Source organism: Hyperolius riggenbachi, chromosome 2 (assembly GCF_040937935.1).
Source record: "Hyperolius riggenbachi isolate aHypRig1 chromosome 2, aHypRig1.pri, whole genome shotgun sequence".
Lineage (NCBI taxonomy): Eukaryota > Metazoa > Chordata > Amphibia > Anura > Hyperoliidae > Hyperolius > Hyperolius riggenbachi.
The window spans coordinates 559,205,448-559,231,778 of record NC_090647.1 but is presented as its reverse complement, the minus strand read 5'-3'; the positions used below and the strand labels follow the sequence as shown (position 1 = coordinate 559,231,778).

Sequence of the window (26,331 nt, the reverse complement as noted above, 5' to 3'; positions counted from 1 at the left end):
CCCGACGCGGCGGACCGCGGGTCGGGTCCTGCAAGGGGCCCACAGGCCGGAGGCCTGGGGCCCCCGACGCGGCGGACCGCGGGTCGGGTCCTGCAAGGGGCCCACAGGCCGGAGGCCTGGGGCCCCCGACGCGGCGGACCGCGGGTCGGGTCCTGCAAGGGGCCCACAGGCCGGAGGCCTGGGGCCCCCGACGCGGCGGACCGCGGGTCGGGTCCTGCAAGGGGCCCACAGGCCGGAGGCCTGGGGCCCACAGGCCGTCCTTGATAAGTGAATATAGGTCACAAAGGTTCTGTTCTGTTCTGTTCTGTTCTGTTCTGTTCTGTTCTGTTCTGTTCTGTTCTGTTCTGTTCTGTTCTGTTCTGTTCTGTTCTGTTCTGTTCTGTTCTGTTCTGTTCTGTTCTGTTCTGTTCTGTTCTGTTCTGTTCTGTTCTGTTCTGTTCTGTTCTGTTCTGTTCTGTTCTGTTCTGTTCTGTTCTGTTCTGTTCTGTTCTGTTCTGTTCTGTTCTGTTCTGTTCTGTTCTGTTCTGTTCTGTTCTGTTCTGTTCTGTTCTGTTCTGTTCTGTTCTGTTCTGTTCTGTTCTGTTCTGTTCTGTTCTGTTCTGTTCTGTTCTGTTCTGTTCTGTTCTGTTCTGTTCTGTTCTGTTCTGTTCTGTTCTGTTCTGTTCTGTTCTGTTCTGTTCTGTTCTGTTCTGTTCTGTTCTGTTCTGTTCTGTTCTGTTCTGTTCTGTTCTGTTCTGTTCTGTTCTGTTCTGTTCTGTTCTGTTCTGTTCTGTTCTGTTCTGTTCTGTTCTGTTCTGTTCTGTTCTGTTCTGTTCTGTTCACAGTAGAGGTGTGGAAAAAAAAAATCTCAAAAATGCTTTTATTAATAAAAGTATCATTTATTTTAAAACAACAAAAAAAAAATTCACTTAACAGATAAATCTATCAAAATTTGGTGTCAGCACCCTTGGCCTTCAAAACAGCATCAATTATTCTAGGTACACTTCCACACAGATTTTGAAGGCGCTCAGCTGGTAGATTCCAATCAATGGAGAATGAATCACAAATCTTCTTTGGATGTCAGCTTTCTCACATCCTGTCTCCATGTAATCCCAGACACACTCCCATGTGGAGATCAGGGCTCTGCAGGGGCCATACCATCACATCCAGGACTTCTTTATATTGAACAAAGTTCTTCATCACTTTGGCTCTATCTTCCGACTCCTCGGTTTATGAAATCACTACTGCGACTCCGGGTACCCAAAATGGCTCTGACTCCTCGACTCCTTAGTCTAATACTTAACAGGGCTGTGGATTTTGTACAAAAATCATCCGACTCTTTTACGAAACCACGACGCCAACTCCAGGTGCCCAAAATTGCCTCGACTCCAACTCCACAGCCCTGCCTGCTGCAGAATAAATTTGGGGCCGATTATATGCTTCTCTGACGGATAAGGAAAACAGCTAATACCCACATATGATTTTTCACCTTTCGCAGTTACAGAACTATCACATGTGAAAAAGCCACATTTAGCATCTGACCAAGCAAGTGGTTAAAGCAACAGCCAGTACCAGCGCCAAAAGGCGGGAAGAGTGGAGTGGGCATCAGCTTCAAACTCAACAGAAAGCACAGCAAGGCCCAACAGCCAATGAAAAGAGATGCCATCACAGGCAGCACATACATACAGGGGTGGAGGGAGGGGTTAGTCACTTCATCTTATGTGTAAACAGACAGGGCCAGGGAGAGATTACAAGAAACCAAAGGCGCCCATACATTACACAACCTGGCAGCCATCTACCATCCAATTCCATAATTGTTAAAATCAGAGGGGGGAGGGGACGCAGGGCAAAGAAAAACCCTGTGCCGCAAACAGCATACTATTGTGTATATATAAAAACATGCATTGGGTATACATACATGCAATATACTCAATTATATATGCATACATATAACAACAACTATTGAGTATACATAATGTACACATTAACATGTAACAAAAAAATTAGATACAGCTGTACATACTTGCATTAGGTATCCATACATAGGTGCAAACATACATCCATTGGGTATGCATGCACCCATCCAGTAGGCCTTGCTGCGATTTAGGGCCAGTTTCCATTAGAAGCGGTGCGATGTGGCTACATAAGTGCATCGCACCACGGGTGCCCTGAACCCAATGCATGGCAATGGAACCGTTTCCATTGTGTGGGGAGCGATCTGAGAATCTGCAGCATGCTGGAGATTATTGAACAGCCGCATCCACCCACCGTCTCCTTCAGTACACTTCCGCATCGGGAGATGTGGAAGTGATGCGGATGGGAGCGCAAGTGATGCGTACCCGTATCGGCTCCAATCCGCAAATGGGAAAAAGGGCCCTTAAAGGATACCAGAAGTGACATGATGAGATAGACATATGTACAATGCCTAGCACACATAACTATGCTGTGTTCCTTTTTTCCCCTTTCTTTGCCTGAAAGAGTGAAATATCAGGTATGTAAGTGGCTGACTCAGACAGGAAGTGACTACAGTGTGACCCTCGCTGATAAGAAATTCCAACTATAAAACACTTTCCTAGCAGAAAATGACTTCTGAGAGCAAGAAAGAGATAAAACAGGGAATTTCTTGTCAGTGAGGGTCACACTGTAGTCACTTCCTGTCTGAGTCAGGACTGAGTCAGCCACTTACATACCTGATATTTAACTTTCAGGCAGAGAAAGGAAAAAAAGGAACACAGCCTAGTTATTTGTGTGCTAGGCACTGTACATACACATGTCTATCTCATGGTCACTTCAGGTACCCTTTAATCTATGGTGTATAAATTCTAGGAATGATAACCATAATGTGATGCAAGTCATTTCTTGTAAATCATTTCTTCTAACATTCAAATTTCATTAAAATGTTATACAGCTTGAACCTGTCATTGACAGAAAATTATTCTGATTGGTCCAAATACAAGGTACATATAACATTTGCTAGACTTTTGAATAGAAAGAGAAATTTGCATCTCATTGATAGTCCCTAGTTAACTCCACACCTCCCCAAACATTAACTCCTCCCCCTCCACGCCAGGACAAGCCCAAGACTTGCATTATGTATCCTGCTGTGAGAATACTATACTAAGGGAAGGGAAGCTCCATTGCACATTACATGCGGAGTGACACTTCATTTTGACACAGTTAAAAGCATACTTCAGTGCAACTGTTAGGGCCTGTTTCCACTACACGCAGATTTGATGCAGAAAAACTGACTCCAATGAATTCCTATGGGCCTGTTTCCACTAAACGCGATTTTTCTGATGCAGATTTCCCATAGGCAGTCATTGGAGTCAGTTTTTCTGCATCCATTCTGCGTGTAGTGGAAACAGGCCCGTAGGCTTTCACCACATCTGCCACCAGCGGTTTTTGCTATTTTTTTTTTTAGCGCCTCCCAGTGCTCACCTGTGCACTGCGTTTTTGGGCAGGTGTTTTGTAAGCGATTTCTAGCCAGATTTAAAGAGCCCCTTACCTAAACACGTCACATTTAAATAGTCAAGGAACAAAAAGCGAAAAAGCAATCACCGCATAAAGAGATTGTGAACATTTTGCACCAATATCTTTCATTTAGCAAAAAAAAAAAAAAAAAAAATAAAATAATAAAATGAATGAAAAAAAAATAAAAAAAAAAAAATGGTACAGGCAGCGCTTTCGTCAGCGGAAAGCAGATGAAACGTGTTGAAATAAACAGTCCCATAAGGAATCATTGCACAAGCGCTTTAAGGCCCCATTCACACTTAGAAGCGCAAATAGCCAGTGATTTTTCCGCAATTAAAATAAATAAAATCACTGGACATTGCAGAGATTTCTCCGCGATCGTGTTTAGCGCTTCTATAGCACTGAAATATGATCGCTGGGAAATCACCTGAAAATAGTGCAGGCTACACGTTTGCATTTCGAGTTCTTGGGCAATTTGCGGCGATTACCGCGAATCGCCAAAGTAAGAACGGGCCCATAGGGTTTTATTACACTAGCGCTTTCAAAAGCGCTAGTGTATGAGCGTTTTGCCGAAATCGCTGGCAAAACGCCCAAGTGTAAATGAGGCTTCAGGGCGATTTTGAAAATCACCAGCAAAAAATTGCTAAACCGCCCTGAATGTATCTGTCGCAGTGCACTAGTTTCCATAGCCTTGAGGCGGGGATACAATTCTCCGTTTTTCTGTGCAGAAAATACACACAAAAACAGTCAATCAATGGCTAGTTCACACTTTCCTGCATGCACAAGACAAGTGTGCCCCCTGCCTTAGAGGGGAAGTAAGAGGTATACAGAGGCTGCCATATTTATTTCTTTTTAAATCAATACCAGTTGCCTGGCAGCCCTGCTGGTCTATTTCTCTGCAGTAGTATCTGAATAACACCAGAAACCAGCATGCAGCTAGTCTTGTCAGATCTGACTTTAAAGTCTGAAACACCTGATCTGCTGCATGCTTGTTCAGGGGCTATGGCTAATAGTATTAGAGGCAGAGGATTAGCAGGGCTGCCAGGCAACTGGTATTGATTAAAAGGAAATAAATATGGCAGCCTCCATATACCTCTTACTTCAGTTCCCCTTTAGGCTACTTGCACACCAAGACGTTGCGTTAGGTGCACGTTATGCGACCTTAACGTAGCACCTAACGCAAGGCCTGGTGCTCTTCGATGTGGACGTCAGAGTGAGCCGCGTTGTGCAGCTCACTCTGGCGTCCGTGATGCATACTCTTGGACGCATACGGCATCACATGGTCCCGCCGGCCAATCGCCGCACAGAGCGGCCGCACCAGATAGTAAACACTGCACGTCACACCGTGCAGTGAATATTAATTAGCCATGTGCCTGGCCGCTCTCCGCTCCTCCCCAACATGACTGAGCATGTGCAAACAGTCTAACGCGGCTTAAGCCGCTCTAACGCCGTAGCATGCTGCACTTTCACTACAACGTGCAGCGTTACATGTAACGCAACGTGGGCAGTGTGAACAGCCCACTTGTGTTACATTGCTGTGCGTTGGGGGAGCGTTACAGGCTGCACTAACGTGCGCCTGTAACGTCCCTGTGTGTAAGCAGCCTTAAGGGTACATTTCCACTTGTGCGGCGCCATTTGCTCGCAGAAACCGTGTCAACGAATCCGCATACGGTTGCGGATTCGTTGACGTTTCCTTGGGGATTTTCAAGCAGAATCGTTCGCGATTTTAATGACGCAATTTTAACCATGTCAATGCCGGCAAGCATTGACATGGGTTTTTAAACGAAATAGCACGCGGTAACGCCGGGAAAACCGCAAGACTCAAGTGCTTGCGGTTTTCCTATTTAGTTACATGACCGACAAATCGCATGCGGGTGTGCGGCGTGCGAATTCTGACGGCTCTGCTGTGCAGATTTTTTTTGCATATCGAGCCGCACAGAATTCCGGACAAGTGGAAACGGCGCCATCCACTTGTATTGGTTGAGCGAATCTGCATGCAGGAAACGCATGCAGATTCGCTCTAGTGGAAACGAGCCCTAAGTGTCACAAACAAATCTGTGTTAGGACTGGAACCCACTAGGGCAATTTTGTGAGTGTTTAGGGAGCAATTCAAACCACTAGCTATTTCCATAAACACTCCGCTAATGTTAATGGATAGGCAAAATTCCACTGAAGCGATTAATATTACCAAAATCGCAAACGAAGGACATGCAGTATTTTGGAGCGTTAGTGTTTCTGCAATGTAAAGTATATAAACGCTGGCATAATTGCTCGTCAAAACCTACACAGAGCGATTTTGCTAGTGTTTGTACATTACTGCACACTGAAAGGACCAATCAGAATTAAAAACCGCTAATCTCTACACAACTGCTGGCAAAATTGACCACACTTCAAAATCGCTACTAAAAAATGCTAAAAAAACAAAAAACAAACAAAAAAAAACCACTTACAAACCGCTAGCGACTGCAATTAGCACTAACATTTTTAATTTATGTTTATTAAGCAAATTCATGAGTTCTCTGGCAATTTTAAAAATGTAAGCTTTTTGTCAGCGATTGCGATTTAAACTCTGGTTGTTTTAATTTTTTTGCAAACTGTAAATAACCCCCCCCCCCCCCCCCCAAAAAAAAAAAAACCTGTGTAGTGATTCATAAGCGATTTGCCAGAACTTCAATCCTTTACATTGAAGCGCAAACACTCCCATAACGCTGCACGTCCTGCAATTGCAATTTGGCTTATCGCTACTGTGGCATAAAAAGCACCCTAGTGGGTTTCAGGCTTTAAAGTGAACCTAAAGTCCCCCAAAAAAAAACGAGATGAACTCACCTGGGGCTTCCCTCAGCCCCCAGCAGACGATCGGTGCCCTCGCAGCTCCGCTCCGATGCCTCTGGACCCGCCGGCGAGCACTTCCGGTTTGGCCGTCACCGGCCGACAGGCATGGGAACGCGAGTGATTGTTCGCGTTCCCAGCCTGTATATCGCCCCCTATGCTGCTATTGCGACCTCCTGGCCGCAATAGCAGCATAGGGGGCGATATACAGGCTGGGAACGCGAACAATCACTCGCGTTCCCATGCCTGTCGGCCGGTGACGGCCAAACCGGAAGTGCTCGCCGGCGGGTCCAGAGGCATCGGAGCGGAGCTGCGAGGGCACCGATCGTCTGCTGGGGGCTGAGGGAAGCCCCAGGTGAGTTCATCTCGTTTTTTTGGGGGGACTTTAGGTTCACTTTAAAGAGAATCTTTACTCTAATATTCTTACAATAAAAAGCATACCATTCTATTCATTATTTTCTCCTGTGCCCCTCTGTGCTGTTTCTGCCACTCTCTGCTGCAATCCTGGCTTGTAATTAACAGTTTTAGGCAGTGTTTACAAACAAACTAACCAGCTTCTAATAGGCTCAGCTAAGCATAGTGTATGAGTCATTCAGAGTATGCAGGGGGCCTGCAGAGGGTGTGTATCGCTTCTACCAATCATAAGCAGCCCTGCACATTCCACACAATCAAGCTTTAGCCCGACAAACAGGACAGAGGAAAGATACATTGATTTATTACAGAGACAGTGCAGTTAGGAAAGACTGCAGTAAGCCAGAGCAGATTAGAACAGGCATAGGAACTTATAGGATAGAAGAACTAAGGCTGAAAAAAATTGTTACAGAGTCTCTTTAAGCAGTGATGTCTACAAATCGCAAGCGCTGAGCGTTTTTGTGCACATTTTTATAGCGATTCCTGGAGTTTTCTGAGCATTGTGTAAGAGCTTTTGAGGAACTATTCCTTTTTTCCACTTCTTGACATCAGTCAGGAAGTGAACTCTTTGACCCGGAAAACAATACAATATATTTATTTTAAAAAGCGCTTGGGAAATGGCTATACAAAGCGCTTTATCAAGTGCTTAGCAATTTCCCTATACCTTCCATTGAGCCAAAGCGCTCATAAAAATGGTACAGACAACGCTTTGGTGAGCAGATCGGAATCGAAACGCTCTTATGAAAACTCATAGGGAATCATTGCACAAGCGCTTTTAGGATTTAATTTTTTTTTTTTTTTTACACAAACGCTCATAGGGCTTGATTCACTAAACCGTGATAACTCAAATATCAGACCTTATGAAAAGAGATCACACCTTATCAAAGGTAGTGCGACTGACACCAGTACAGGCACAGGATTTATTTCAGGAGGTTTATATATTTTCTGTGCCACAAATGAAAACAGATCCTGGTGAATTGCAGTCTGTGTCAGCAGCAATCATCACTGACATAGTATTGTTCATGACACTGGTCCTTTACAGTTGCACTGAATGCACACATTCACTATTACATACAATCAGAGAGATTAACATGTAATGGGGCCCTAGGTAAGGCACTACATTTGGTGCCCCCTTGTGACCCTTAAAGAGGAACTGTAACGACAAAACGGCCCCTGGGGGGTACTCACCTCGGGTGGGGGAAGCCTCAGGATCCTAATGAGGCTTCCCACGCCGTCCTGCGTCCCTCGGGGGTCTCGCTGTAGCCCTCCGTACAGCTGTGACGCAATATTTACCTTCCTGGCTCCTGCGCAGGCGCTCTGATGCCTCTCGGCGCCGAAGTAGGCGGAAATACCCGATCACCGTCGGGTCTGCTCTACTGCGCAGGCGCAAGTTTCCAGCGCCTGCGCAGTAGAGCGGACCCGACTGAGATCGGGTATTTCCGTCTATTTCCGTGCAGAAACTCGCCACAGCGCCCCCGCTGGAGCCAGCAAAGGTAAATATTGAACTGACAGTCGGCACAGTCGCCGGCTGTTTGGAGCGCTGCGGCGAGACCCCCGTGGGACAGAGGACGGCGTGGGAAGCCTCATTAGGATCCGGAGGCTTCCCCCACCCGAGGTGAGTACCCCCCAGGGGAGATTTTTAATGTTACAGAGTCTCTTTAAAGTAAGCTGAAGAGGAGAGGGGAGAAAAGGTGGCACGTGGGCCAGTTCACATGTACATATAATTAAGCCGCAAGGTAAAGCCGATAAACTGCTCACCCTGCTCCTGCAAGATTCCTGGTGGCATTCATTACTATTCCCCCTCCAGGCCTCCGTGGACAGTGGGGAAATCCGTAACTCGGCAGCAAGCCATTGCAGACAGCCGAATTACGCTGCTTTTACATAGTAATTTGGCACCCACATGACTGTCTGAGCTCTGCTTTAACCGTAATTCCTGTTACGGCCTACAGCAACACCAAAATCTCTGGCACGGTTTGTACTTGATTCGTCCCTTAACACCTACTAGGTCCCAGGCACCTGCCTAGGTTGGGTGGTGGATGTTGCTGCTCTGCATAGAATACTGATATTTAATGGTCTATTAAATTTTTCCTTTTATAAAACATATGCATGCAAATCACAACAAAACATCACAAGCAAGTGCAAGAACTGCCAGCAGCATAAAACAGGTCAAGTAATCATGCAGAAAGTCTGGCATGCAAGACTATAGCTTAAAACATTTTATGGCTGCAAACCTATAATATATATATATATATATATATATATATATATATGTCACATTCCACTGTGGAACACTGAAAAAAAAAAAAAAAAAAAAAAAAAAAAAAAAAAAAAGAAATGACAAAAAAAATTGCCACACAAAGGATTAAAATTTGTTTTAGACCCCATCTGACTTTTAAGTGAGGATGAGCAAGTCTTTAATGGTGGCCACTAACTGTACAATTTGCCAAAAATGACTGTTTACAAACAATTGTTCACATGAGTATTCAGAAATGCTAGCTTGGGACCACTAATGGACAAAAATCTCCTAATTAAGCCAGACTGACAGAATCATTCCCCAAATCTGATTTGTTAGGAGATTTGTGCTCATTAGTGGTCCCAAACAATAATTTATGATTTCTTACAAATAATTCTCCATATGAACAATCATTTGTCAAATAGTATCATTAGTAGACACCAAAAAAAGTCCTTAGTAGATTTTTTTTTTTACATTTGAATCTAGATCAACCATGTACACACCCCGGAAACCTCTTACCAAATTCCTCCACCCCCCTCCCACCGTTCCGAAAGATCAGTCAACCTTTTTAATACCTCATGTACTACGAGCGTTTACCTACACGGCCCGGGACGCATTCTTCCGCCTTCCCTCCCTGTAAAAATTGCCAGCGGGAGTTTTGAAACTAATCTTGCTCGCGGATGTCCCACGTTGCGTCTCCATGGCAACGAGACAGCACATGACGACACGTCAGAATGCAGCATTACCTACATTTTGAATACATATATGCAGCTTGAAAAATGAACCAAATCCTGCTGAGGTAAGATTCAATTGGTCTATTCACAAGCTGCATAAATTTGCATCTCATTGACCATCCCCAATTAGCAGAACTGCCATTAATTTAAGAAGGAAATATAGCACCCTCCACATATTCCTCACTTCATGTTCACTTTAATTATGTACCTTGTGCCTTAGGACTGGAACCCACTAGAGCGATTTTGTGAGTGTTTAGGGAGTAATTCAAACTGCTAGCAATTTCCCTAAACGCTCAGCTCAGGCCAAATTCCACTGGAGCGATTGCGATTACCAAAATCGCAAACGCAGGACATGCAGCATTTTTTGAGCTTTATCGTTTCTGCAATGTAAAGTATATAAACACTGGCATAATCGCTCGTCAAAACCTACACAGAGCGATTTCCCAAGCGTTTTACTGCACACTAAATTAAAATTGAAAGGACCAATCAGAATGGAAAAAAAAAACCACCACACTATACGCTACACAAACACACCACACAACCACTGGCAAATTGATTACTTTTTAAACTCGCTACCGAAAACGCTCATGAAATCTCTTTCAATCGCTAGCATTTTGTATGAGTGGTTTATGATTAGAAATAGCGTTTTGTAGTGGGTTCCAGGCCTTAAGGCTCATACACACATCAGACTATAGTCTTTGGAAAGTGAAAGATCACAGACCAATCTTACCACCCCTTCCTGTAGTATGAGAGCCATACTCTACCCAGTCTTTTCTATGGAGCTGAACTCCACATCAGAAAAAAAAAAATCTTTGCAAGATGCTGCACACACAGATGCTGTACAGACACAAAAGATCTGTTGCTGCAAAAGATCTGTTCCTGCCAAAAATCCATTCCTGCAAATTGCAATGATAGTCTATGAGATCTGCAGATCATCATACACACATGATTTAACTGACATTCATCTGCAGATCAGATCCACCAGGATGGATTTTCAGATCTGTGGATGATTGCTTGATCTGCAGATCTCATAGACTATCATTGCAATTTGCAGGAATGGATTTTTGGCAGGAACAGATCTTTTGCAGATACTGATCTTTTGTGTCTGTACAGCATCTGTGTGTGCAGCATCTTGCAAAGATTTCTGATGGGGAGTTCAGCTCCATAGAAAAGACTGTGTAGAGTATGGCTCTCATACTACATGGAAGGGGGTAAGATTTCTGTCTGATGGGGAGTTCAGCTCCATAGAAAAGACTGTGTAGAGTATGGCTCTCATACTACATGAAGGGTGGTAAGATTGGTCTGTGATCTTTCAGTTTCCAAAGACTATAGTCTGATGTGTGTATGCACCTTTAGGGTCTGAACACTAGTGCACTTCTGTCTGTTGAAAAGTGGACATAAGCACGCTAGTGTGCTCAGGCCCTTACATTGCACTGGTTTTTTTAAATGCATCTCAAAAAGTCTTTCAGGCTAGATCTCAAAAACTCACAACTGATTGTTGCTACCTGGTATCTGCTTGCTGAGCACATAGTTCAACTGTTTGTGGAAAAGAGGACCTACAGACTGGACCGACAGCTGCTTGAGGCTTCATTTCCATGGGCAGTTGAACAGTGTGCTCAGTGAGCAGTTACCAGGCAGCAGCAAGCAGTTGTGAGAGTTTGAGAGGCATTTCACTGCCTAACAGTCCATGGAACAGAGGCCTTAAGCCTCCTTTCCACGGACCGCTGATAGGCAGTGAAATGCCTCTCAAACTCAACTGCTCACTGCTGCCTAGTAACTGCATGATAACTGCTTACTTCTGCCTGGTAACTGCTTGCTGAGCACACAGCTCGACAGTTCGTGGAAAGGAGGCCTAATGCTGGGTACACACGTTGAGATTTCCCGCTCGATTCGCAGATCAATTCAATTATTTCAAACATGCTCGATTAGAAATCCAATTGAGCATGTTTGAAATAGAATTGATCTGCGAATCGAGCGGGAAATCTCAACGTGTGTACCCAGCATTAGACAGGAAGCGGACAGGCTTTGCATTCACTGCCTGTCAGCTGCTCTCCAGCACCAGCTGTGCACTTGTTAGTGCTCAGTAGGGATGATCAATGAGATGCAAATACTTCTGAGTTGATGCAAATTTATGCAAGTTTTTTTTCTGCAAATGTATACAGTTTGAAAATGAACCAATCAATTTAAATCCAGGTTAAAATGGACTGGTCCTTTTTCCCAAGCTGCATTTATTTGCATCTCTGATCATCCCTAATGCTTGGTATCAGCACTGGAATCAGATCTGGGCGTGGTCACAGCCGTGCTCAGACTCGACACGTCATGGTGCTCTGCAGCTGGCTAACACCACTGCGTGTCAGTGCTTGGCACGCTGCGTTAGGACTGCAGCAATTCAGTAGCGTTGAAACTGCATTGGCAGGCCGCAGATGTACCATAGATTGAACTGCCCAACAAGTGCAGAGGTCAGCCTCCTGTTTGGAAGAGCCCTAAAGGAAATCCAAGACTACAAACATTTACACTTACCTGGGTACTTCCTCCCGCCCCTGTGGGCTTCCTCATAGTCCTCGCAGTCCCAACTACTTTCCCCCACTGTCTCCGTAGTCTGGAGTACTGCAAATGTACAACCGTGCACATCCTGGTCACATTCCTGTGGCTAGGTGTATTCTGCACAGGTACAGAGCGCTACCGGCCACAGAAAAACCATTGTGGCCACACGCAGCCAGGCATAAACAGAGGAACATGACTGAGCCCATTCATGACTTCAACCATGCCAGCCAGCCGAGAAACTGAGCAGCCCACAGGTGACCGGGGGAAGCCCAAAGTGGAAATGCTTGTACATTTTAAAGAACACTGAAAATATAAATATACATATATACACATATACCCTACATTCCCTATGGAGAGGTTCAACATACACTTGAAAGAATCCCACTGTAGGGCACAGTCCCAGCCACAATGCATGCCAGTAGATGTATTGTGGCTGGGACTGTGCACTACAGTGTGACTGAGCCTGCAATGCATACTGGGAGCTGCACTGTGCATTGCTGCCAGAGCGCGCTCTACAGCAGGATTCTCTTAGGCGTTACCAGCTGCAGCCATCACAGAGTCATGGGGCTGGATCAGCAGCTCCCCCGGTAAGAAATTGTGTTCTCTAACCCCCCCCCCCCCCCCCAACAGCATACTGGAGCTCAAAACCTCCCTTATGGGGCAGTTAAATTCAGGAAGGAAAAAAAAAAAAAAAATATATAAATATAAATTTTTCTACAGGTGCACTTGAAGGAAACATGAGGTGAATAAAAGCAATGTAGCTTTACTTACCTGAGGCTTCCCACAGCCCCCAGAAGTGTGTGTCCCTCACCGCAGTTCTGCTGCTACCCATTCTCCTGCTGTCCACCAGGGCTGTGGAGTCGGAGTCGGGCAATTTTGGGTGCCTGGAGTCGGGAATAAATGCACCGACTCCTAATGAATTTGTAACTGTAATTAAAATAGAAAATATGATAAAATGTTGTATTTCTCAGATAATAGTCATTAAAAAAAAAAAATATATATATATATATATATATATATATATATATATATATATATATATATATATATATATATATATATATATATATATATATATATATATATATATATATATATATATATATATATATATATATATATATATATATATATATATATATATATATATATATATATATATATATATGGTATACAGTAATAGCTGTGCTTATTCCTCAAAAATGAGATAAACCAATCAAAATGAGTTACTTGTGCTGCTTCAATAAAGCAGTACCCGTATTTTTAAGGTCAGATATACATATCTGATTGTGACTGTATATATGATGTGTACACAGGAATCTCTTATATATACACTAAATAACATCTATGCTGTAAGAATAAAGCCTGATGTGTAGCTGTGTCACTAATAGAGATGGTCAATGAGATGGAAATAATTCTGCACTGATTCTGATATATACAAATGTATGCACTCCCTTTGCTGATGAAATCAAATAATTTGATATGTTGTTAAAATTTGGTTTCGGGACTACAAATTAAAGGGTACATGAGACGGATGAAAAGTAAAGTTTTATACATACCTGGGGCTTCCTCCAGCCCCCTTCAGGCTAATCAGTCCCTCGCTGTCCTCCACCACCCGGATCTTCTGCTATGAGTCCTGGTAATTCAGCCAGTCAGCGCTGTCCGGCCGCATGCCGCTCCCACAGCCAGGAACATTCTGCACCTGCGCAATAGTGCTGCGCAGGTGTAGTACGCTCCCGGCGGCGGAGTGTGTGCATGCGCACTACACCCGACTGGCTCAAGTACCTGGACTCATAGCAGAAGATCCAGGTGGTGGAGGAGGACAACGAGAGACTGATTCTCCTGAAGGCGGCTGGAGGAAGCCCCAGGTATGTATAAAACTTTAATTTCATCTGTCTCAGGTTTACTTTGTTACACAGTAGTACTATACTCTACAGTTGCACTCTCCACAGAGCTGCAGGGAATCCACTGAATGCTGTGCACATTGAACACAGAGGTGTTGTCTGTCACCCATAAACCTTGTTCAGATTGTGCATGAAGAATGTGTAATAGAGGAAGAATCTCCTCATTCCCCTGCAGAGTACCTGCACATCACTCTTACATGTACCCACACTTACATTGCCTAGGGCCTGATAGATGTTCTTTGTTCCGGTTTGTACCTTTTACAAGTACTCTTACCAAGGACTAGTTTTAGTCTAAAGGGAATATAGTAGTCTACATATCCTTCTCACTTCAGTTGTCTTGTAAAATTCCTAAGCGTTGGCAGTTAAGAGACGAATTTCATGTTACATACTTTTAATCAACAAAATTGTAATATGCAAATTAGAGGTGTCGGAGTCGAGGAGTCGGTGGAATCCTAAACTGAGGAGTCGGAGTCGGTGGATTTTTGGACCGACTCCACAGCCCTGCTGTCCACTCCATAGCGGTCATTGGCTTCTGCGCATGCATGCAGCGCTCATGGTCACGCTTGTGGCCGGGAGTGTTCTGCACAGTAGTACTGCATAGAATGCTCTCAGGCACAGCACAAGCATTGCATGCACCCGTGCTTGCACAGAAGCCACCACTACAGAGGGGACAACAGAGGAATGGATGACAGCAGAACTGCGGCGAGGACTACACAGACTTCTAGCACTGGAGGAGGCTCCAGGTTAGTAAAGTTAAACTGATTTAAATAGAAATCGTAGTGAAAATGACAATGACTAAATAAGCCAATATTGTAAACGATAAGCAATTTTATTCAGTGTTTGCCCAATGTAATAGGTTTCCTCTCCCTGATTTACATTCTGAAATATATCACTGGTGGTGACATCTTTAGTTCTGCCAGGTGATCTGTATAGAATGTTTGTTCCGAGAGTTCTATGCACAGAGGGAGACGCTGCTTGCTTGGCAGTAGAAAAAAAAGCAATTATTTCCCTCAGTGCATTGAGGATCACAGAGAGCAAACTGTCAGGACCATGGTCATGATGACATCACACTGTGGGAGGAGTTTTACCACGATATCAGACATACAGACACCATTGATTATCTTTTTGAGAAAAGGTAAATATTTATCGTGGGAAAAGGGGGTATCAGCTACTGATTGGAATGTAGTTCAATCCTTGGTTTAAAGGAACCCAAGGTGTGAGACCAATGGAAGCGGTCATGTTTATTTCCTTCTATACAATACCAGTTGCCTGGCAGTCCTACTGAGCCAGTGGGGGTCTAAATCACATACCAGAAACAAAACATGCAGCTAATTTTATCAGATTTGTCATAGATATCTGGTCTGCATATGCTTGTTCAGGGTCTATGGCTTAAAGTATTAGAGGCTCAGGAGGACAGCCAGGTAATGTGCATTATTTAAAAGGAAACAAACATGTCAGCCTCCATATCACACTTACCTTGACTCCCCCTTAAAGTTCCTCTTTAATATGCCTATCATATCATTTAAAAGGACATCTGTGATGAAAAGGATACTGAGGCTGCCACATTTATTTCCTTTGATTCAATACCAACCCTCCTGGTCTATATAGTTGCAGTAGTGTAGGAATCACACCAGAAACAAGCATGCAGATAATCTTGTCAGAACCACCTCACATGTTGCATGCTTGTTCACGGTCCGTAGTTATTACAGGCAGATCAGCAGGGCAGCCAGGAAACTAGCATTGTTTAAAAGGAAATAAATATGGCAGCCTCCATATACCTCTCACTTCAGGTCCACTTTAAGCTGTGCTGGTGCGATTCTTGCTGTGCTAAGCTGGATGACACAAGCCCAGTGCTAATGCTCATAAACAGTTGGCCCCTGTAGAACTCAGCTCCTCCCCTCCTTGCTGCAACTTCCCTCTCCCCACATGTCTCCCTGTGTGAGGAGCTGCTGCTGTGTAGTGATGGAAAGTTCAGATCTTTTCAAGGAATCGGTTCATTGAAAAAAATCCGGATCTTTGAACAAATCATTTGATTCATTTTACTGTGGCTTTAGACTGGGGAGTGAATGACTAGCAGGACAGGACTTTCCCTGCACTGTGTACATTCCTTCAAGCCTGGCTGCTAGTATAGCTAGCTAGGTGTCAACATTACTGCTGGCTGCTTTAGGCAAGGCTATTTACTGCTATATTTTACTTTAATTTACTTTAAAACAGAACTTAATTTAATTTGTTCTGTTTTAAGACACGATATTGAGACTCAGTACAGGCAGATAAGATAACCTTCCCCCACCTAGAGAGAGAGGTCCCTTGCCTCTCTGCTCAAAAAGATACACAACAGCATAATAACCTTTAAACAACAACAAAAAATTCTTTGTTACAGCTGATATAAATCTTAAAATGAATCTGCACTGTTTCTACTTCCTGATTCATGGAAGCAGACATGTAGTTAACTGCCTGTGCTTTCAAATGAGCTTATCTGCTGTGTCGCATGACTGCCATGGCAGATAAGCCCATTTAAATGCACAGGCATTATATTATGCAACATGTCTGCGTCCATGACTCAGGAAGAAGAAACTGTGCAGATTTTAGGATTTGATTCAACTATAACAAAGGAATGTTTTTTGTTTAAATGTTATTATGCTGTTGTGTATCTTTTAGAGCAGAGAGGAAGTTCTGAGTTCAGGTCCACTTTAATATTCACATGTCCAGCAGTGATAGTGTGTGTGTGATTACTAGCAGTTCTTTGTTTTGTGACTGGGGAGCTGCTGCTTATGCTGGCTGCTAGTACTACTGGCTGCTGCAGTAACCTGATTTCTGAGTGACTTCCTTCTTCTCTCACTCAGTCTGAGTTGACAGCTCTGCACTGTCAGCAGCAGCTGCAGTTCCGGTTTCAACCACTGAACTGATTAGTTCAGTGTGATGAATCGACTCACAAAAAAAGAACCAGATCAAATGAACTATTCATTCATGATCCGGACATCACTACTGCTGTGTGACAGGCTGTCAGTGTCTCTCCCTCCCCCTGACAGTGAGTGAGCTCAGCTACTTACTGGGAGGAGGCATGAGGCTGCGGCTGCTGGAGGAGGCATGAGGCTGCGGCTGCTGGAGGAGGCATGAGGCTGCGGCTGCTGGAGGAGGCATGAGGCTGGCTGCTACTGCTGGAGGAGGCATGAGGCTGGCTGCTACTGCTGGAGGAGGCATCTGGCTGCTGCTACTGCTGGAGGAGGCATCTGGCTGCTGCTACTGCTGGAGGAGGCATGAGGATGGCTGCTGCTACTGCTGGAAGAGGCATGAGGCTGGCTGCTGCTGCTGGAGGAGGCATGAGGCTGGCTGCTGCTGCTGGAGGAGGAGGCATGAGGCTGGCTGCTGCTGCTGCAGGAGGAGGCATGAGGCTGGCTGCTGCTGCTGCAGGAGGAGGCATGAGGCTGGCTGCTGCTGCTGCTGGAGGAGGCATGAGGCTGGCTGCTGCTGCTGCTGGAGGAGGCATGAGGCTGGCTGCTGCTTCTGCTGGAGGAGGCATGAGGCTGGCTGCTGCTGGAGGAGGGAGGAGGCATGAGGCTGGCTGCTGCTGCTGGAGGAGGCATCTGGCTGCTGCTACTGCTGGAGGAGGCATGAGGCTGGCTGCTGCTGCTGGAGGAGGCATGAGACGGCTGCTGCTGGAGGAGGCATCTGGCTTCTGCTTCTGCTGGAGGAGGCATGAGGCTGGCAGCTGGAGGAGGCATGAGGCTGGCTGCAGCTACTGCTGGATGAGGCATGAGGCTGGCTGCTGCTGCTGGAGGAGGCATGAGCTGAGGCTGGCAGCTGGAGGAGGCATGCAGCTGGCTGCTAGAGGAGCCATAGGATGGCAGGCAGAGGGGTGACAAGCAGGCTGTGCACTTCTCCTGACCGCACCACACTAGTGTTGTCCGGATCATGAACGATTCGGATCTTTGATCCGAATCTATTTAATGAGTCGATCATCCGAATCATCAAAATGAACGATTCGGATCGCAAAAGGGGCGGGGCCAGGAGCGACACGCCCCCTCTCAGCGGGCAGCGGGTTCCTGGAAGCAGAGCTGAGATGGATCGCTCTGTTGGATGGGAGGCAGCCTTGCCGGGACAGCAGGTAGATGAGAGAGAGGGGACATGGGTGCCACTGCCAGATATGTGTAGAGCACACATACTGGCTATAACGTGCTTCTCATTATAGGCTGTCTGTTCCGTAGTTGTACACAGTGAACACATTTGAAGCTTTTGGCTCAGCACAGCTCAATAACTTTGCAGGCACTGTGATTGCAGGGCAAAATGATCCTCCTCCACTCGGCACTAAACAGCTGCACTTATCTTCTGGGAATGCTTTCCTTCACTGTGTGACGTTTGCATGGAAAGTACACAGATGAGCATATAGGTGAAATAAATACATGTAAAGCATATGATTGCAGCATGTGGGTATTGTGTGCACAAACATTTCTGCTCTCTGCTCGTCCCTCCTCCCTTCTCTGTCCATTCCCTGCCCTCTGTCCATCTTCTCCCCTTCTCTCTGTGTGTCCACCCCCCTCCCCTTCTCCTGTCCACAGCAGGGAAAGACCTGTCCTGCTAGTCATCTCACCCCGAATGCTTCGGTAGTAAAATGATCCGAGATTCGGATCAAAGATCCGGATCTTTTCAATGATCCGATTCGAATCATCCGGATCATTGAAAAGATCCGAACTTCCCATCTCTACACCACACTGCTATAGCTGCTGAACGACCTACAGGAAGCGGAGCTCCTCACAGCTCTTTCCAAACTGCCGCCTTTTCGCATCAAATCCACGCCCCCTGCCAGCGATTGGCCAATGGGCGGTGGGATTATTGTGACAGGCTCAGCCCATAGCTGCAGGCTGAGCTGTATGATGATGCTGCGCCAAGTCCCGCCCACAGCATGTTGCCAATCGCCCATGACTTCCGTATGAATCTCTGCAGTGCCAGTAATGTGTTCCCTGCTGAGCCGACATCCCCGCCTCTTAGCCAAGCTCAGCCTATCACTGCAGTCCAGCCTCAGCCTTTGTGCCGCCCCTTGGCTAATGATATCCCCAGTTTCTTTTTCCCTCCGTTTAGGCCCCGCCTCCGTCACGCGACAATCTCGTGCAAGCAGGAAGAGGAGAGAAGGAAGGAGGAGTGTGTGTAGATATTAGACATGGGAAGTCCGGATCTTTTCAATGATTCGGATGAATCGGATCATTGAAAAGATCCGGATCTTTGATCCGAATCTCGAATCATTGTACTAGAGAATAGTGATGGGAATTCCGTCTCTTCTCAGAGAATCGGCTCTTCTGAATCGGCTCCCATTAAAGAGCCGGCTCTTACGGCTCTGAATCGGCTCTTCATTAAATGTCACTAGACGCCACTCAGAATCGAAGTAAAAGCCCCGCCCCCGTCTCCATGACTGCTTATCTGACTGGGGCAATCCCTCCTGCTACTGCTCTGCTCCCCCTATACATCCGCCCCATACACTCCTACAAGCTGAAAGAGGAGGACTACATCTCCCAGCATGCCTCAGCGCCCTTTATCACAGAGCAAAGCAGAGCTGTGTGGGGTGGCTGAGGCATCGGCTCTTTTAAAACTGAGAACCGGCTCGGCTCGTTCGCGAACTACCCATCACTACTAGGAAAGCATTCGGGGGTGAAATGACTAGCAGGACAGGACTTTCCCTGCAGTGGACAGAGAAGGTGGACAGACAGAGAAGGGGAGAAGATGGTCACAGAAGGGCAGGGAGTGGACAGAGAAGGGAGGAGGTGGACGAAAAGGGTAGAGCAGAGAGCAGAAATGTTTGTTTGCACCAGTGGCATAGCTAAGGAGCTGTGGGCCCTGGTGCGAGTTTCACATGGGCCCCCCCAAGCACTCTATACATAACAATTGATACGGCGCACCAAAACCTGCTAATGGCAACTACAGTGTCAGAGGTGCAAGAAGGGAATGGGGAGCAGCTTCTTAATGGTTACCACTATTCCAAGTATCTATAGAAGTGATTATTATGAGCATAGGACCAGTAGAGAGCTAATACTGTAGTTGAGGGATGGCCCTTCAGGGCCCCTCTGGCCCAAGGGCCCCGATGCGGTCGCAACCTCTGCAACCCCTATTGCTACGCCCCTGGTTTGCACACAATACCCACGTGCTGCAATCGTATGCTTTAAATATATTTCACCTATATGTTCATCTGTATACTTTGAATACAAACGTCTCACAGTGAAAGAAAGCATTCCCCATCCTAATGTGTCCTTTTCTCACCTCCAACACTCATCATAAGGATCATATTGCACCGCAATCACAGTGCCCTGTCATTCTAGCCCAGGCCCAGCACGCTGTCTGCAAAGTTGCTGCGCTGTGCTTCTGAGCCAAACGTTTCCCATTTGTTCACTTTGCACAACTACGGAACAGACAGCTTACAAGTAGCAGCACATTACAGCCAGTATGTGTGCTCTACACATATCTGGCAGTGGCACCCATGTCCCCTCTCTCTCATCTACCTGTCCCTGCGCAAGGCTGGCTCCCCTCCAACAGAGCGATCCATCTCTGCTCTGCTTTCAGGAACCCCCTGCCCCGCTGAGAGACGGGGCGTTCCGCTCCTGGCCCCGCCCCTTTTGTGATCCGAATCGTTCATTTTGATGATTCGACTCACAAAAGAGATTCGGATCAAAGATCCAAATCATTCATGATCCGGACAACACTAGTAGATATGAGGATCCTCATGTGGCTAGCTGAATGCAGGAAATAGCATCCTCAGCAGCACAGTGGCTGGAGTGGCTGCAGAGGAAAGTCTTGTATAGACATTAGGCTCCTGTGATATACATTTGGCCCTGATCAAGGGGCTGTAGGATACAAATTCAATATATGTAATAATTTATGCATATGGAGTCAGAGTGGCGTAGTTGCTTTGAAAAAAACACACAGAACTGACTCGAGGTATGTAGAAATTGTAAGATACAAAGGCGGTATTAATCTGTGTAGTAAAGATCTTCTATGCTTTACCTCCATTGCATAAATATGTTTGATAAAATGCACATACGTGTTTTTGTCTAATGTTATGAAATGTTAGAATGTAGCGTTTATATAATATATTAATATATATTTTTTTATGTTTGGGTAGGTAGTTGGTGACATGTGGGTTATTACTAGAGTTTCTTGTGTGATGTGGGTGTCTTCATAGTATGAATTATTGGCCATAGTTTTTTTTGTTTTTTTTTGGGTTTGTACTGTATGCATTGTCATTTCTATTTACCTATGGTGATGGTCTCCCTTGCTTCAGTCCTATTATTTGTTCCTGGTATCTCCTCAGCCTTCAGGGAGTGACGTATCTCCACGTCACTTCCGGGAGTGACGTCAGACGCTAAAGCGAGGAGTATACGCACGGAAGGTATGTATCTGCCCGCCGCTGCCCGCTGCCCACACTGTAACTTAAGCTAGAGGGGAGCGCAGAGGGGAGAGCACCGAGGTGAGGGAGAGGGGGGGGGGAACTTCCCCTCTCCCCGCCGACTGTGGCCAAGGCTTTCCCCTCATGCTGCCACCCCTCCAGCCTCCACGAAATGGCCCGAGCGGCCCCGTGGGAGCAGGTGCTGCATGGCCTATTGTTACGCCAGTGGCTACTACCACACATAGACATGAAGGATTGACACAAACATGCTTTGAGCATGCACCAATGACCAGACACCAAGGGCACCTTAAGTAATTGATCATGGAGCAGCCAGGTGGTTTAAAATTGTAATATTATTAGCATTCTTTTATTTGTACAAAAAGCCTGTATAGCAGTAACCTCATGGTACAGGCTACACTGCCCCCTGTGGTTCTGTCCCCACATGATGATGTCACCCCACACGTAGGGGAAGCTATAGTTTGTTTTGTTTTACTCGTAAAAGAAAAATCTACTATCCAATGCATTTGGGGTTGCACTGATGTCCTGCATTTATTCTAAACTGAACTCTTGCTTAAAGCGGACTTAAAGATATAATAGAATAGCAGAAAATACATATATATTCAGGGCCGGATTTACTATAAGGCACTGTAGGCACACGCCTACAGGCGCCTGATGATGGAGGAGGGGCTCACTCCCCTACCTTAGCGCTTCCCTCCTTCCCTATGCATATCCGTACATATGTAATCGCCGCCGGGAGACTTGGGCGCAGGATACCGCCGGTATATGGCTTATCCTGCTGCTGCACAAGTTCCCGGCGACGTTAATTACTATTCCCCCTCCAGGTCTACGTGGTTAGTGGGAAATGATACAATTCGGCTTCCAGCAATAGCTGGAGGCCAAATTACAGTGTTTTAAAATGTAACTTCTGCTCCGTCTTCTGACAGCGCCGAAGTTACTCTTTGTGCGCCACTATAGCAATAAATCCTGTTACGGCCTATGGTGGCGCTGCCTGCACCCAAATCTCCTGCGCTGAATATAACTGCTCCGTATGCAGAGTCCTGAGCAGAGCTTAAATGAGTGTTTAGTCATCTGGCTTTTGGCATTCCACTGACAAGATCTCCCTTCAGTCGGGGCACCACTAGCTGGCTACCTAATGATAAGGGACACCTGTAGCTACCTATGACGGGTAAGGGAGATGTCACAGCTGGGTCAGCCAGCACACTTGCGTTGCGGTTCATCTGGGGTTTGTGGGTTTCTGGAGGGCAACGCTTAGGATGCCAGGAGATCTGTGCCTATAGGTTCCCATGACGTAAATCTGGGCCTGTATATATTATAGAATGGCAAACAATGCAGGTTTTGTTGTTAAGCCATGCCCCCTCATAAATAACTGCCACGGCAGTTTTGTGCCCTTGCAAAGGCTTCTAAGAGATCCTGCCATAGAAGGACAAGAAATGGCTCTTAGAGCAGCTCAGGTGTGTCATGTGCTACTGAGTCAGTCAATCAAAGGAGAGAAGGGGTGAAAAGAAAAAGGAGTGTACTGCCAAATACAGCATTTGCAATGACAGGCACTGTGGGCGCCTACCGGGGCTGCCGCCCACAGTGCCTCCCTCCTACTTAAAGGACAACTGAAGTGAGAGATATATGGCAGCTGCCAAATGTATTTCCTTTTAAGCAATACCAGTTGCCTGGCTATCCTGCTGATCCTCTGCCTCTAATACATTTAACCACAGACCCTGAACAAGCATGGAGCAGATCAGGTGTTTCTGACATTATTGTCAGATCTGACAAGATTAGCTGGATGCTTGTTCCTGGTGTGATTCAGACACTACTGCAGCCAAATAGATCAGGACAGACAAGCAACTGTTATTGTTTAACAGGAAATAAATATGGCAGCCCCCACATACACTTCTCGCTTCAGGTTCCCTTTACTATAGAAATCACCTGCTGCTGCAATGGGTAAAAAAAAGAGGGGGGATGGTCATAGTAAGCAGTGGCGTAGCTTAGGAGTTGTGGGCCCCCGTTGCAAGTTTTATAATGCCCTCCCCCCCCCCCCCCCAAGCACTCTATATACAGCAATTCATACGAAAACCAAAACTTGCCAATGGCAGCTACAGTGTCAGAGGTGCAAGAAGGGGATGGGGAGCAGCTAGTATCTACAGAAGTGATTATTATGAGCACAGGACCAATAGAAAGCTAATACTGTAGTTGAGGAAGGGCCCTTCGGGGCCCCTCTGGCCCAAGGGCCCCGATGCGGTCGCTACCTCTGCAACCCCTTTTGCTACGCCCCTCATAGTAAGTGTCATTCTGGCACTTTTTTACAATGGAATTTACACTAAAGCCCCTGCACACTGCAATTCCAATTTTCACTGGATGCTATCAAAATAAGAAAAAACGCAGCATGCAAATCAGAATCGCATGTAAAATTGCATCAAAATCGCAAAACGGAATCAGAATTGCATGTAGCGTGCAAGAGGCCTTACAATTAGCTTGGCCGCTCCATTCATCCCCTCAGACATGGTTTCAGAGCAGTTTTTAGGTCATGTAAGTACACTATACTTCACCCACTAAAGCCCTCCCCCCCCCCCCCATCAATCAGCGCAGGCAGGTGTTGCAGAGTAATTTCCTAGAATACATTGGCACCAGTTCCACATTTGTGTGTTTGATGAAGTGATAAATCTCTCACCCCAATGATTATAGCAGTATTTGATGATTACACCCCTCTGTAGTCTGCACATCGCCGGAGGCTGGGGAGAGGCCTCCTGGCCACACCTTCTCACCTCTCAGATAGGATGAGATAAGAGGATTGTCTTCTTAGAAAACATAGTTGGCAAAACAAAATCATTTCTTAAAGTGTACCTGTAGAGAGAAAAGTGGCCCATTTAGATAGGTACCTCAAAAGAGGGAGGCCTGTGAATAATCCATTAGCTTCCCTTGACCCCCTCGCCTCCACTGATCCTGCCCTGCCCCCCCTCCCCCCAGAAGCCCCCCACAAGTGCTTATTGAAGATTGTGCATGGCGGCGCTCCCAGCTGTGAATGAGTGCAGCTGCACTGCGCAAGCTTTGCAACATGGCGAGGTACACTGTGGGATACCGACCCATCTTCAGTTGTGCGCCTGTGTTCCCAAGTCTTTTGTGTCGGGGTCTGGTAGTTCTGGCCACAAAATACTTTGGCCACCCACAGGAAAGTAGATATACTACCAGGGTCGGATTTACCATAAGGCAGTGTAGGCACGTGCCTACAGGCACCTGATAATAGAAAGGCGGCTCACGTTGCTCCTCAAGTGCCTTCCCCTCTCCTTCCCTTTGGATTAGTCCCGAGCGGAGTGTGCATGATTAGGTTTACCTGCCCTGCTCTCAGCATTCCACTGACCAGATCTCACTTTAGTTGAGTTCATCTCTAGTTACCTAATACTTGGGGGCACCTGTAGCTACCTATGACAGGCAAGGGAAGTAAGTAAGTAAGTAATTTTGTTTTACTTTCATTTTACTTTTTGGCCACTAGATGGTGCTGCAAACACTATCCTGAAGAGGTGTTCAATCTTTTATTTTTTTCTGTTTTACTTTCATTTTTATGAATGAATATGGCCCCTGATTGGCAAAGCAGCTTATTTTGGCACTCGGCACCATGCGAGGAGCTTCTAAGATGGGCGCTGTTATAGCACTAATGCTGCAGTGCACACCCCACGCAAGGGTAATTCGGGGTATTACTTCTCCCTCTAAGTTGCTACAATTTGAAGGGGAGTATTTAACACTGCCTGGTATTTCAGCAGCAGCAGGGTAAGCCGCCATTCAGCCCACCCTGCCCCCAACTCCCCGGCGGTGTAGTAATAGGTACGTCCAGATTGGGCTCATGTTCATTCATTGCAGGCACATCAATTGTTTCGAGGAACGCATGTTCCCCTTCACCAATCGCGACATGTAAATCCCACCGTGAATGAAGTGGAAGCACCTGCCACTGATTGACAGAATGCAGCAGTATGTCCTGTTAGCAGCAACAGTGATCAAACTAGACACATAAAAACGTCCAGTTAGAGTTAATACTTTTTATTTTATTGGCTACATATGTTCAACTATAAGTTGTAACATTTCTCTATAATAATCTTGTATTGCACTATTTTACTGTTGTAAATAAATGATTTAATGTGGACCTGAACTCTTGCACAGCACACAATGCAAAGTTTTCATTCCACGTACAAATGCTGTAAAAATTCACTGCACTGAGCTGTGTGTGCTTGTTTGGCTACATCAGAGTGTCATTAGCCTGATCAGTAGCTGTGAATGAGAGAGTCATGGTTCTGCCTGTACAGGAAAAGACTGAGGCTTAACCCTTTCCTTGCTCCCTGCAAAGTTAATGAAGTTAAATTCAGTTTTTTAAGTATTTACACAAATTGGAATGGATTTTATCCCCATAAAGGTTTATCATGCTGTGCCTAATCTTTTAGTTCTAAGTTTAGATCCACTTTAAAAATCATTTCAAAGGCTATCTACCTATACTGAGTATATTGCCAGAATGGAACCTGCACCTCTAAGAACCATTACCGTAAAAACTTGCATTGATGCAGACGTTAGGCTGTTATGTATAGCTTTTGCTTTTCAGGTCTTAACCAGCTAAAAGCCCCTGTTATTAATGAACTGGGACAAATGGGCAAATAAAATATGTGGGTTTAATTATAGTAGCATATATTATTGTAAAACCATAATGGCCGAGAAATAATGATATAATGATTTTTTTTATATATATTACTCCCTTTAAAATGCATATAAAATAAAATAATTCTTAGCCAAAAGTACCACCCAAAGAAAGCCTAATTGGTGGTGAAAAAAAAAACAGGGTATAGATAATTTTGGTGTGATAAG

The 26,331-nt window shown here is 45.6% G+C and overlaps 1 protein-coding gene across 2 annotated transcripts in view; it reads right to left on the bottom strand.

Annotated features, from left to right (window-relative positions):
• Positions 1-17,997, bottom strand: part of LOC137545143 (cystatin-A1-like) — a 123,840-nt gene extending 105,843 nt beyond the window's left edge. For both annotated transcript variants that reach the window (XR_011026002.1, XM_068266254.1), the window contains exons 1-2: positions 17,156-17,997; positions 12,973-13,128 (exon numbers count right to left, since the gene is read on the bottom strand). The gene's annotated coding sequence lies outside the window, so the exon portion shown is untranslated. The remainder of the gene's footprint in view (positions 1-12,972; positions 13,129-17,155) is intronic.
• Between the last annotated feature and the right edge of the window lie 8,334 nt (positions 17,998-26,331).